Source organism: Solanum dulcamara, chromosome 5 (genome assembly GCF_947179165.1).
Source record: "Solanum dulcamara chromosome 5, daSolDulc1.2, whole genome shotgun sequence".
Classification (NCBI taxonomy): Eukaryota; Viridiplantae; Streptophyta; class Magnoliopsida; order Solanales; family Solanaceae; genus Solanum; species Solanum dulcamara.
The window spans coordinates 59,020,640-59,035,362 of NC_077241.1; the positions used below are offsets into that span (position 1 = coordinate 59,020,640).

The 14,723-nt window shown below is 33.2% G+C and overlaps 1 pseudogene; it reads right to left on the reverse strand.

Moving 5' to 3' along the window:
* Window positions 1–13,035: 13,035 nt before the first annotated feature.
* Window positions 13,036–14,723, reverse strand: part of LOC129888340 (probable protein phosphatase 2C 72) — a 1,703-nt pseudogene continuing 15 nt past the window's right edge.

Here is a 14,723-nt window from a genome sequence, read left to right on the forward strand (position 1 = left end):
TCCCAAATAACTGCATCCCTAATCTTATCACTTCTAGTGTGTCCATACATCCATCACAACATCCTCATCTCCGAAACATACATCTTCTGAACATGAGAGTTCTTCACTAGACAGCACTCCACTCCATATAAAAACTCTGGTTTAACCACCATCTGTAGAACTTACCTTTAAGTTTAGATGGTATTTTCTTATCACACAAGACTCCAAAAGCAAGCCTCCATTTCATCCATGCTGCCTCAATGCGGTGCGTGACATCATCATCAATGTCTTTACTATTCTAGATGATGGATCCAAGATATTTAAAGCTTTCTGTTTTGGGGATAGGTTGGGTGGCAACCCTCACTTCCATGCCATTTTCATCCATCGCAACACTAAATTTGCACTCCAAGTATTCTGTTTTTGTCCTACTCAAACTGAACCCTTTGGACTCCAGTGTTTGTCTCCAAACCTCCAACCTATCATTAACTCTGTCCCAAGTCTCATCAATCAAAACAATGTCGTCTGCAAATAGCATACGCCATGGAACCTCCTCTTGAATAGACCATGTCAACTCATCCATCACCAAGGCAAAAAAGAAAAGGGTTCAGCACAGATCCCTGATGTAATCCCATCTCAATAGAAAAATGCTTTGAGTCACCTCCCATCGTCCTAATCGAGTCTTGACTCCAGCATACATGTCCTTTATCATCCTAATATACACCATCGGGACACCTTTAGCCTCCAGACACCCTAGAGAACATCTCTCAGGAATTTATCATAAGTCATTTCAAGGTCAATGAACACCATATGAAGATCCCTTTTTCTTTCTCTAAATTTCCCTACTAGTCTCCGCATAAGATGGATTGCTTCAGTAGTCGACAACCCCGGTATGAATCTGAACTGGTTCTCTGAGATTGACACTCCTCTCCTCACCCTCATCTCCACCACTCTCTCTCAAATCTTCATAGTGTGGCTTAGTAGTTTGATACCCCTATAATTATTACAGTTTTGGATATCGCCCTTATTTTTGTACAATGGAACCATAGTACTCCACTTCCATTCATCAGGCATATTAGCAGTCTTCAAAATAACATTAAACAACTTAGAGCCCGTTTAGATGGGATTTAAGTTGGTCAAACCAACTTATAAGCCTCTTTTTAGCTTTTAGACGTGTTTGCCTAATGCTAATTTTAAGCCATAAAGCTCTTAAAGTCACTCAAAAATAAAAAATTAGGATTTCTAACTTTTTTTTCTAAGTGCTTAAAACCATTTTGTTTGACCATGAAAATTACTTTTATATCCCTTATATTTTAACTAAATTCCCAAACTACCCTTTTTATTCTTTTAACCCTAAAATATAAACACTTATTTTCAACATAAGCCCTTTTATCCAAATACTCAACTGCTTATTTATAAAAATAATTTTTAGCACTTCAAAGTTCTAAAAGTACTTCATACATAAAAGTTACTTTTTTAAGCCCATCCAAATGGGCTCTTAGTCAATCACTCCAAACCTGCTTTATCAGTGCTCTTCCAAAAGTCCATCAAATCTCATCAGGCTCGGTCGCTCTCCCCCTTTTCATCCTGCTAATAGCACATCTAACCTTCTCAACCTTAAAACACTTGCAATACCCAAAGTATAGAAGACTATGAAAGTATGCCAACTCACCCAGTACAATGTCTCTATCTCTTTTCTAATTTAGGAGTTTGTGGAAGTAAGCTTGCCACCTTTGCTTGATAGAGGTCTCATCTACTAACACTTCACCTTTCTCATCCTTGATGCACTTTACTAGATCCAGATTGTGGGCTTTTCTCTCTTTCGCTTTGGCGAGACTATACAACCTCTTCTCCCCACCTCTTTCTCCTAACTCGACATACAGGCATTCAAAACCAGCCATCTTAGCACTGGTGATCGCCGACTTTGCTTTCGTCTTCACCTTCTTATAGATATATTTAAGCCTATTATTCTCCTCCTCATCCACACACTCTGTATAGGTAGCTTTCTTGTCTTTCACTTTGCCTTGTACTTCTCCATTCCACCACTAATCTCCTTGACGACCACCAGATACTCCTCTCGATATCCCTAGAACCTCGATAGCTGCTTTTCTAATGCAACCAGATTTCATGTCCCACATGTGGTTCATATCCCCACTACTACTCCAGGCCCCTAAACCATTCAACTTCTCCCCCATATCCCCAAAAAAGGCAAGATTTAGGCTCCCCGATCTAATCCTCGGTCAATCATAAAGGATCTTCTTTCTCCTATCCTTCTTAATCTCCAATTCCATCACCAAAAGCTTATGTTGGGTAGTAATATTTTCATTCGGAATAACCTTGCAATCCTTAAAAGGCCTCTATCACCATTTTAGAGGAGTAAGTAGTCAATCTGAGTCCTAGCTACCGTACTACTAAAGGTGACCAATTGATTATCCCTCTTCAGAAAACACGAATTAGCAATAACAAACTCAAAAGCTTTGGCAAACTCCAGGAGAGATACCCCACTGCTATTCTTTTCCCCAAATTCAAAGCCTCCATGGACATCATCAAAACCATTAGAAATTGTACTGATATGACCATTGAAATCTTCACTAATAAAAATCTTTTCGGTACTAGATATACCTCTTACTACCTCATCTAAATCCTCCCAAAAAAGCCTATTGACTTCTTTATCCAGGCCCACATGGGGTGCATACACACTAAGAACGTTCACAATAAGCCTTTCTATAACTAGCTAAATAAACATCATCCTATCACTAGTCCTCTTTACCTCTACCACACACTCTCTAAGATCCGCGTCGACTAGAATACCTAATCCATTCCTATCTCTTGAGCCTCATGAGTACCATAATTTAAATTCGTCCATATCTAGATCTTTGGACCTACCCATCTAGTCTCCTGAACACAGGCTATATTAATCTTTCTCATCTTAAGACTTTTCACTAGCTCTATGGACTTCCCTATAAGCGACCCTATGTTTCACGATCCAACTCTCAACTTATGAAAACCCGTCTCCCTTTTACCATTATTTCCCCTCGCCTTCACCTCCGATTGAGGACATAACCCTAGTCCACCATCACTAGCCAAAGCTACTAAAACAATATGAAATACAAAGTGAAAAACTGATAACAAATAAATTCAGAAAATACAAGCAACGAGATAATAATTGAAAATATATAATATATAATAGAGAGACAACACACACTAGCTAATATGCAAATCAAGAACACTAAACACTAAGTGAAGAACAATAACTAAAACACTAAAGGTAGAAACTAAGAAAGAAGTACAATAATCAAACTAACAAATAATCAGTTGAGGAGAGGAAAGATAGAACCTGGCCCGAAGATATTTAGTCACCGGAAAATTCTCTGAAAAGTTTGCCAGAAAATTCATCGGGAGGATCTCGCCGGAAATCACTAGATCTAGGTCAGATCTAAATAGATCTGAATGTATTTCACCAGAAAATGAGCAATACGGATTAGTTGATTTTGAAAATTATGAGTCAATTCTTGTTAATGTTAATACAAATAGTTTAAATAATTTTTTTAAACACGTGACGGACATCTATTGGTTGCAATTTAATAATTTAAAATTAATTATAAATTAAAATTTATTTAATAGAATTTTAATTATGAAAAAGGGGCTAATATGTCCTCGAGTTATTGAAAATGGTACAAAAATATCCCTCATTCCCTTTTTCGTTAAAGAAAAGGTTATTTTTGGACCTAAAGGTGCAAGTCAAGGGCATTTTAGGCTCAATAGATGAATGAGAGGTATTTTTGTACCATTTTCAATAGTTCGAAGACATTTTAGGCCATTTTCCGTATTAATAAAGTCAAGTCTTTGCATTTCTTAATTTTTTCCTCCATAAATTTTGTATGATTCAATTAAATAATTTTAGTTACTTTACATAATCATATATTGAAAATTAAATTTGTAGTCACTATAAGATTTTAATACTTGAAAAAATATAATTATAATAGATAGTATATTGTGAGTATATTTGGTATACTTTATAAGTATATATAATATAATGTAAGTATATTATTATATAGATAGTATAATGTGAGTATATCACTATAATAGATAAAATATTATAGGTATATTAGATATACATCGTAAGTATATATAATAAATGTAAGTATATACCTATAATATATAGTATATTGTGAGTATATTTGATATACATTGTAAGTATATATAATATATTGTAAGTATATCACTATAATAGATAGTATATTGTGAGTATATTTGATATACATTGTAAGTATATATATAATATGATTACCTATATCACTATAATAGATAGTATATTATGAGTATATTTGGTATACTTTGAAAGTATATATAATATAGATAGTATATTGTGAGTATATCACTATAATAGATAGTATATTATGAGTATATTAGATATACATTGTAAGTATATATATAATATGATTACCTATATCACTATAATAGATAGTATATTGTGAGTATATTTGGTAAACTTTGAAAGTATATATAATATAGATAGTATATTGTGAGTATATCACTATAATAGATAGTATATTGTGAGTATGTTAGATATACATTGTAAGTATATATAGTATAATGTAAGTATATCACTATAATATATAGTATATTATGAGTATATTTGATATATATTATAAGTATATATAATATAATGTAAGCATATCACTATAATAGATAGTATATTGTGAGTATATTTGATATACATTGTAAGTATATAGGTAACATAATTACGTATATCACTAAAATAGATAGTATATTGTGAGTATATTTGGTATACTTTGTAAGTATATATAATATAATGTAAGTATATTATATGGAGAGTATATTGTGAGTATATTTGGTATACTTTGTAAGTATATATAATATAATGTAAGTATATTATATGGATAGTATATTGTGAGTATATAATTATAATAGATAGTATATTATGAGTATATTATAATATATAATATATTGTGAGTATATTTGGTATACATTATAAATATATACAATATAATATAAGTATATAATTATAATAGATAGCATATTTTGAGTATATCACTATAATAGATAGTATATTGTGAATATATTAGATATACATTGTAAGTATATATAATATATAATGTGAGCATATTATTATAATAGGTAGTATATTGTGAGTATATTTGGTATACATTGTAAGTATATATGTAATATAATGTAAGTATATCACTATAATAGATAGTATATTATGAGTATATTAGATATACATTGTAAGTATATATAATAAAATATAACTATATCACTATAATATATAGTATATTGTGAGTATATTTGTTATACATTGTAAGTATACATAATATAATATAAGTATACTATTATAATAGATGGTATATTGTTAGTATATTTGGTATACATTATAAGTATATATATAATATAATGTAAGTATATTATTATAATAAATAGTATGTTGTGAATATTTTGTACACACTGTAATTGTATATAATATAATGTAAGTATATTATTATAATAGATAGTATATTGTGAGTATATTTGATATACATTGTAAGTATATATATAATATAATATAAGTATAATAGATAGTATATTGTCATTATATTTGGTATACATTGTTCGTATATATAATTTAATGTAAGTATATCATTATAATAGATAGTATATTGTGATTATATTTAGTATACATTGTAAGTATGTATGTAATATAATATAAGTATATTATTATATATTTTGAATATATAAATTGTTATAATTACTTCTAAATTAAATAGATAACGATACACTATATTGATGATTGAATCAAATTTTCGAATACATAAATTTGCAAAAAAAAATCCAGCCCAACGGGTCCAACCGGGCCCAACCCAGCCCAGTAACTCGGTAGGCAAAAAATATTAGTGCCACTTCACAGGTATAAGCAAGAGTGCATTGTCTTGGTGCGCTCTTACTAGTAGTCATAGTGCTATGCTTGTAGTTTCTTGTTCTTCGATTTTATTGATATATGTTGTTTCATGTAGTTCGATGATAGTATTATTTGGTTGTAGTATTGTTCTGCTACTATGTGTTATTTTGTCTACTACATATTGTCTCTTGTACTTCCATTATATATATTTTTAGTCTATTTTTGTCTTAATCTGAGGGTCTATCAGAAACAACTCTTCTATCTCACCTCTAAGGTAGAGATAAAGTTTACTACTTTCTATCATCCCAATAAGCAATACCCCACTCTAGGGAAATACAGTAGATATGATACGTTGTTGTTACTGTACAAATAACTACTTATTTTACCCTATTTGTGACAACATTCTTTTTTTTTTCACAAAGCCCACGCTAGTAGGTAGGGTTGTACAGGGCAAATCGATAAATCGCACCAAACCGACAAACCGAACCAAACCGGAAAAAAAACCGACTAGTGGTTTGGTTTGACTTGGTTTGGTGTTTGGAAAAAAAACCGACCATTATAAGGTTGGTTTGGTTTTAACTAAAAAAAGTCAAACCGAACCCAAACCGACCCGATTATAGATATACTACTTTTAAATTATGTTATACATAAAAATATTTATTAAAATATAATTTATAAAAAAAAATTTAAAATTTTTCATAATTTTTGTTTTCTTTCTTACATTTAGATTTGGACTTGAGAAGGTCATCTAAATAATATACAAAAAAAAAACATCTTATAAAGTTATATTATAAAGTTAAAACTTCAAACAATGTTCTGCCTCCATCTTATATGTTGATATTTTGTACTAGAACTCTTTTTAAGAAGCACTACTCTGTGCTTTTTATTAGATACTATGAAAAATCCGAGAAACCCGAGAAAACCCGAAAAACCCGAGAAAAATTGATATCGAAAAACCCGACTTTTATTGGTTTGGTTTGGTTTATAGATTTAATAACCCGACACAAATGATTTGGTTTGGTTTGTAAAAAATCCGAACCAACCCGGTCTATGTACACCCCTACTAGTAGGTATATATTCATGAGATGCATACAACAAAAGAGGGGAGAGGGGGGGGGGCTAGATCCTGACCTCTATACCAGATTAGGATTATTACATCGTGATCAAATTGCCATATGGCCCTACTCTATATAAGCAAAAATCTATCAACTGACCAAGAAGTTAGCTTTGCTGTATCTTATTTTAAGGCTAGGCATTTGATACTTATCAATCTTGAGTCCTGGAAGATGTGAATTTCCCTTGAATTAGCTCCACATTTGGCCAATCCATTAGCTACTTGATTGGCTTCTCGGTAGGAATGAATGACCTTACCGTTGGCCTGATCCATCATACGAATAATGGATTCAATAACATCTCTCAGCTTGCCATTTCTTGTGTCTCTTTTCTTTAGCATCTGAAAAACCAAAAGACAGTCTAGCTCCATGATAAATAACCATTGTCCATACACCATTTGAGACTAAATTTTGCCGCATAAGCTTCAGCCAAATTGTTATTTTCATTGTTAGAAGGCGCATAGAAGCGAAAAATAAGCCTACCAGTGTAGTCCCTTATCAATCCCCATATAACAGCCTTTTCGATTTCTGCAAAAAAACTTCCATTTGAATTGATTCTAACCCATCCCTGATCAGGAGACTTTCAAGACACTTGTTTGCATTGAATTACATGTTTGAGCCTTTCTACCTCTGTGTATAGCAGGGGCCAATGACTTGGGAAGTTGTATTTGGGGAAGGGAAAGTTGATAGTTCTCGTTATATTCCAATTGATCTAATATTGCATCTTGGTAGCCCAAAACTTCTTTTGATCTCCATATTTAGAAGCACAAGTACTCCTCCACAACTCCCAACATATCATAATAAGGGTGACATACAAAATTAATTTATGAATATCATTGAGAGATTTTGTCTTCCACCAAGAGTTAACAGTAATTTTTACATCTTGCATTGGTACTCTGATTCCTAAAGGTGATCCATAGTAGTTCCATAGCTGCTTAGCAACATGTCCCTGCACAAATACATGCTCTAGAGATTCATGGTTAGTGTTAGTACAACAATAACAAGTAGTGTCAGACTGTATTCCAAACTTACTAATACTTTATCAAAATGTAGTTTTCTTCTCAACATTCTCCAGGAGAGAAGAAATTTTAAAAGGTATTTTGTTATGCCACACATGATTCAAAAACCTGATTTTGGGAGATTGATTTCTGATGCATTGCCAAGCTGTTTTGTTAGTAAAATTACCAACCATAGATGGTTTCCAAATAGCATAGTCCTGATTGTCACATATTCCTAATTTCACTGTTAAAATATCACTAACAATATTTTCAGGAAGAATGCTTCCATTCAAATAATCACGGACTTTAATCTTATTGGATTTTGGGGCTGGTTGGAAATGATTAGCTAAGGCCCCATTATCCATCCAGTTATCCCACCAAAAACTGCAAGTACCCATGTTGATCTTCCAGATGATATTTTGTTCAACTTTATGCCTAGTAGCTAGTAATTTTATCCAAGCGTTAGACTTATGTCCAGCAGCTTTCTTTCTTCTACTGGATGAACCCTTGTGCAATATTTTGCTAATAGAAATGACGCCCAAGACAATTGTTTAGTTCTGAAATTCCACCATCTTTTGGTAGCAAAAGTGTCAGTAATGTCTTGTATTCTCTTGATGCCAATAACCCCTTTATCTTTAGGCTTACACAAATTCTCCCAACAGCTCCAATGATGCTTAGTCTTCTCATTAGTAGTCCCCCAAAAGAACCTGACCAAATGTTTCTCTATAAGCTCTATAGTGCTTGTAGGAGGGTTCATAGCAGCCATAGTGTAAATAGATATAGCCTGCAGAACATGCTTGATGAGACTGAGTTTACCCCGTGAGAGAGCAATTTAGTATGCCATCCGCTGATTCTATTCTCTATTTTATTGACCATGCTGTCAAAAAAAAAAGAATTCTCTTTTTACTAGTATAAATGGGACAACCTAAGTAGTTGGAAGGAAATTCCTTTTCTAGGAAGCCAATGGCCTCTCTCAATCTATTGATCCTGCAATTGGAAGTTTTTAAATCAGTAATAAAGAAGCTTTTTTTTATCATTCACTAGATGTCCAGAGCATTTCTCGTACCTGTGAATTTGTCTTGTAACAACCTTTATGAATCTAGTACTCACTCCACAAAAAATAAATATATCATTTATGTGAGCAAGATGATTAATTTGTGGCCCATTTTTGTTCATAGAAAAAGGAGTAAAACTAGTCATACTTTTCTATGGCTACTAATGGCATGTTCAACACTGCTACTTTGGCCGAGACTTTTCTATGGCTACTAATGGCATGTTCAACACCGCAACTATGGTCACCAATGTATTTATAAATACGAAATCTGTCCGAAAATTCATACTTTCTCGCCCGCAACATCCACACACAACTATAAGACACACATTTTACCTTTAAGTATTTTGTACTACTCTTTAATGTAGCAAAATCAAAAGACTTCTTCGCCGTCGCTTCTGCTAATAATAGTAGCAACTCATTCTTGCTACTGAACGTTTGATTTATGCAGAAATTAGTTCCACCGGAGAAGGAATGACTAGGTTGTGACCTCAACTCTCGCTCTCCCTGCATTTCTTCAGAAGGTTCGGACAATTCAGCATCGACTGCATCGATTGACTGATCTGTCATATCCATTAGATGTTCATGCATATTCATTGAATCATCACCCAAGCTCTCATTTGAATGATCGTCGAATCTCTCATTTGGATGATCACCCAAGCTCTCATTTTCCACTGAATCATCATCGTCGTCATCGTTCAATGAATTCGTTGGTCCAATCGGAGGCCTCTCAATGACATTTATCCTCACTATAGGCCTAGAGCCATCAAGAGCAACATCCACCATGTACAAGCCCACATGTTTATCATTCTTTATGAATATGGGATGTATTTTCCCCCTCTCATTCATTTGATAGCTAATCACCAAGTCACTTGGCTCACATGCTAGCTCACCGACCTCAATTACGCTTGCAATCATATCGTCATATGAACCAGCGCGACGCAACACAATAGGAACTGTCGTCTTACTAAAAGATTTCCAATTCCAGCTCTTGGGAGTCTCCTCCCATATTCCCATATAATCATCACCAGCTACAACAAATTCATTTACTGCCATTATAGACTACACGAGATTAAGGTATCAATCTTTAACGGTCGATGGATACTGCAAATTCTGTACAAAACGCGATTGAACAAGATGTGTTCAAATCGAGCTCCTGCAATGGAGGACAATCATCAATACTGCTTCTAAACTACTAAAATATGTCTATTAACGAGCTATGAGATTGATTGAGTGCGTGATCTTGAAGGATTCTCAAGCTTCAAAAATGGAGATGTAAACATGGAAGTAATGAAAGTAAACATGGAAAGATGATAATTTTACCTGTGTTCTTGGAATCGTCAAAATCAACTCCAAAATCGGGAGTATTTTTGGTGTGTTCTTGGAAGACTTCTTTTTGCAATTATTATTTTTAATAATTAAATGAAAGGTTCCATGTTCATTGGATGAGGGGGGATCAAAAGATAATATAGAATACTTTGGGAATTGATTTTGTAAGTTTTGGAAATCAAAATAGTAATGTCATAATTAGTGAGCATTGACCTAATTTTTCAAGACTTGTGACTAATGGTTAAAATAAGTTTTGAAAGTGGCTAGAGCCAACTCTCCCTACTTAGTAACTACAGTACTTTTAATTACTTAATTGACGAAACTGCATTCTTGACAAAAGATTAGGGAAGTCAGCTTTATGATTCACGTCAAAGATAAAAGGAGCCTCATTAGGTTAACGAGTCATGTACTGTGAGTTCAACAATCTACAAGTTTCCTACTTTTTATATATAGCCTGTTTGGATTGACTTATTTTTAAGCAGCTTATAAGTTGAAAATTGTTTATAAGTTAAAAAAAAGAAGTTGGTGCAAGCCAACTTTTTTTTGACTTATACGCTGTTTTCAATTTATAAACTGCTTAAAATAAGTTCATCCAAATAAATTCAACTATTTATTGAGACTTATTTTAAGTACAAAATGACTTTAAATTGGCTATCCAAACAGTTAAAAAAAATTAAAAACAGCTTATAAGTCAATTCAAACGGCCTCATAGTGACTTATCGAGAAAAAAATAATAAGCAATACCTATGGATTTTGGATGGATCAAATACAATACGGTACGGTAAATAAATGCCTAAACTAAATGTTTTCAATTTCCAATGCCTATACTAAAAAATAAAAACAATTACCCCCATTTCTGCTTCATTTAGAAATATTACTCTAACTGCTTCATTGTTATATTAAATAACTATTATTTGACCGGTCAAATAACTTTGTTTATCCTTAAATCGGTACATTTGAATTTGTAAACGTGGCACAAGGGCACTTAGATTAAAATGACCAAACAATTAGTTGGATTGCTATATACTAAATTTCTTTCAAACATGCTTGAAATAATATAAAGTTATCAAACAATAATAAGGAAAAAAAAAAAATTAAGCGTGTTCTGCATTATAATTGTCCGACGACATCACCAAGTTTCTAAAATGTAAATTTGATTCCGAGAACATGGAGACTATCTGTATAGGATAAAATTAATCAAGACACGTGACTTTATTGATTCATGGCATGTAGAAGGCAATACACATTATGCAAGGCAAAGCTAGACAAGATGTGCGACCGAGATATACAAGGAGACGAGAAAAATAACAAAGGTGGCAACATTTTCTCCGAAAAATGGTACGATTCAATTCTTAGAAATAACATCGGGCCAAGGCTTGAAATGCCCGAAGGAAAAGTTAGCAGTCAGCAGTAGCCATTATGAAACCATCCCAAAAGCAACGTTGGGCGTTGCTTTTGACCTCATCCTTAAATATTAATTAATTAATCATTTATTATGAGTTAAGAGGGGTTAATATTTGGAAATCAACTCCTGAATAGTCACCTCTATAAAAGCAGTAGAATCACTACCTTATAAATCCTCAAATTGTTTTAGTGAATTCTTTAATTTTTCTCTAGCAATTTCGTTACTTGTTCACCAGCTTTGAGCAATCTTGAAGCTTGTATGGGAAAATCTCCACCGCAAATATCATTCGATTCAAGCCAACACGGGCTACATATGAGTAATATTATTTAATACAATCAATTTTTCTCATCTCATTTCTTATTTAGATCTCTATATATTTATGTATTTTTCCATCTCGATCAATTCAATGTACGTATTATTAAAATCTCACGTAGACATTCAATTGTACCTTTTTAGGGATAAACAATAAGCTATTGGTTTTCTCCAGTTCCACTTTGATCGAGAATGCCGAATTAGCGAATGCAGAAAGCAATTGAAAAATTTCTTAAATGTAGTTTGACGGCCTACAACAAAAGACCGCTGTAAAGCCCTGAAATTAAAATGCACAATTGTTTAGGAAAGGCTTCTAGTCCTTGGCTGGACATGAGACAATATTTATTCACCTACAAAAGCACGTACGCATATATATCAGTTTGCTATTTATTGTGAACCTTCCAGCATAGCATGTTGTGTTTTGTAAACAATTGCATACATAATAATTTAAACCGCAAATATCTTGTTCTCCTATTATATGTATACTAGTGTTCGTTAATGCTTCATCTCAAAAGAATTGCAGAAGCAATTTAAGCTGGATAAGCTCAAACAACAACTGCTCCAAGGCTTCTTTAATTTTGAGAGTAGCTCATATGATATGGTGGTCCGAGTTGTATAAAGTTGATGCTAATTGCAATTGACGATCAGCTTAGATTAGGGAATCTGAGAAATGAGTCAGTTTAATTTTTTAAAGTTGAATTTCACTTGGCACCATTCTCTTCCTTGTTATTGTGTTATCTAAATCAAAAGAATAAGTATCTTCGCAGCAAGTCGTATTACTTTCTAGATTTGATTTTGTCTGTATATTGTTTTGATGAACTTGCGAATTCTTGCAAGTATTTATGAGGTATTTCCTGGTGCCTATGGCTTAGGGATTTTCTTGATAACAAGTAATGATCATATGATGAAGCAACTCTTGTAGTTTTTATGTTTTTCTCCTTGTTTATTGCTCGATCTGGAGTCAAGTCGTACTCTTATCAAACAAATGAGTGTACAAAATGCATTATATTTACACAAAATATTTGTTTAGTATGTTTTATAAAAAGAAAACACTTTGATTTCAGCTCATACATTTGTCTCCAAAATTTTTACTCAGAACTCAATAATCTAAATAGCAACTGCAGCACCTAAAACCGTGTAATTAAGCACATTGGACTTGTGTATAGCTTTGGCTTCAAGTAGTATTTTGCAGAGATGCACCTTGTTGCAAGAACAGGCAAATGACGGTGCTGTCATCTCTCTTGCTGTTTGGAAACTTCTGTTTCCATGCATCTAAAGAAGCCTGAACAACTGCCTCTGCGGCTGTGGTTGTATTATTTGTTGCACACACTATGGAGACGACTTGATCGTTGCTCAGCACATCCCACACGGCCACACCTATATTTATGATGAAAATGGACATGTCAAGTTTTGTAGAAACAGAGGAAAGATGAGAAACAAAATAACATATTCTAGTACGTATTTAGAATAAGCTTACCCCATCAGTTGCTAGAACAAGAAAGTGGTCATTTGGAGAAATGTGGTGATAGGAGACATCAGGCTTGGAGATTATGCCATAGTTTTTGAGCATGAAATCTCCAAAAGCTCTTGACATAGCCAAGCCAGGAACATCTTCATGGGGTAACCACACTCTCTGTATATGTGGCTCTTCTTTCAATGCAAGAACTCTGCCATCACACTTCCTTATTCTTTCCGCTTCAGCTATATGCATCAAACAATTTATGATCATTTAGTCATTTTGTAAATGTGCCAAGTGTTTCATGTCAATATTATGATAAAAAGAGTCATTACAAGGCAAGCTAGGCTTCAAATCAGTAGTTAACTGAACAACCTCAGTTACTCCCTCCTCTGTCTTTCTTCCAAGTATAGCTCGAGAATCTCCAAGATTAGCAATAATCAGATCATCATTCTGTAACATTTCCTATATTAGATTCTCCGAAATCCAAATGGAATTTCGACTTCTAAATTATAAAAGAAAGACTTTTCCATTACCTGTCTTATAACAACCACAGCAGTTGTTCCACTACATGAACAATCCAATTTGTCAAGACTTTTAATATCTTTATCCATCACCTTAAAGGAACTCAAACAAGCCTCTTCCCACTTGTTAAAATTCTTATTCTTCCCATTTTCTTTCAAATAAGTGATCTTTGGCAAAGAAAATATAAGTTTCAGAAGCAAAGATGGCAACTTATTCATAACTAACTTGCTGACTATTTGTCCATTCTCACCATGCCCATCAAAAACTCCACCAAAAACTCCATTTTCTAAACCATACCCCTGCCATAAAAGGAAAGTTTCCTTTTTTAGGTACTCCATATAATGAATTTGAACTAGAGAGGGACTAATGACAAACCTGATAAAGAATAGCAGAATCTTGATTGGGTCCTTTATTTCCTTGTTGAGAAAAAACAGAACCAATTACTTGTTGGTACCTATTAATGTTGTTGTCTTCGTAGTGAACAACATTTTCATCCCCAAAATGAACAGGTTGAATCTCAAAAGATGCAGAGGATATGCAGTTTCCCATATTGTCAACTACTTTTTTTATTTTATTTGGGATGCCTATTTTAACAATTGCAGAAAGAGAATCCTTTATATAAAAGAATTGGAAGGAGTTGAAAATGAGATTAATTAATATTCA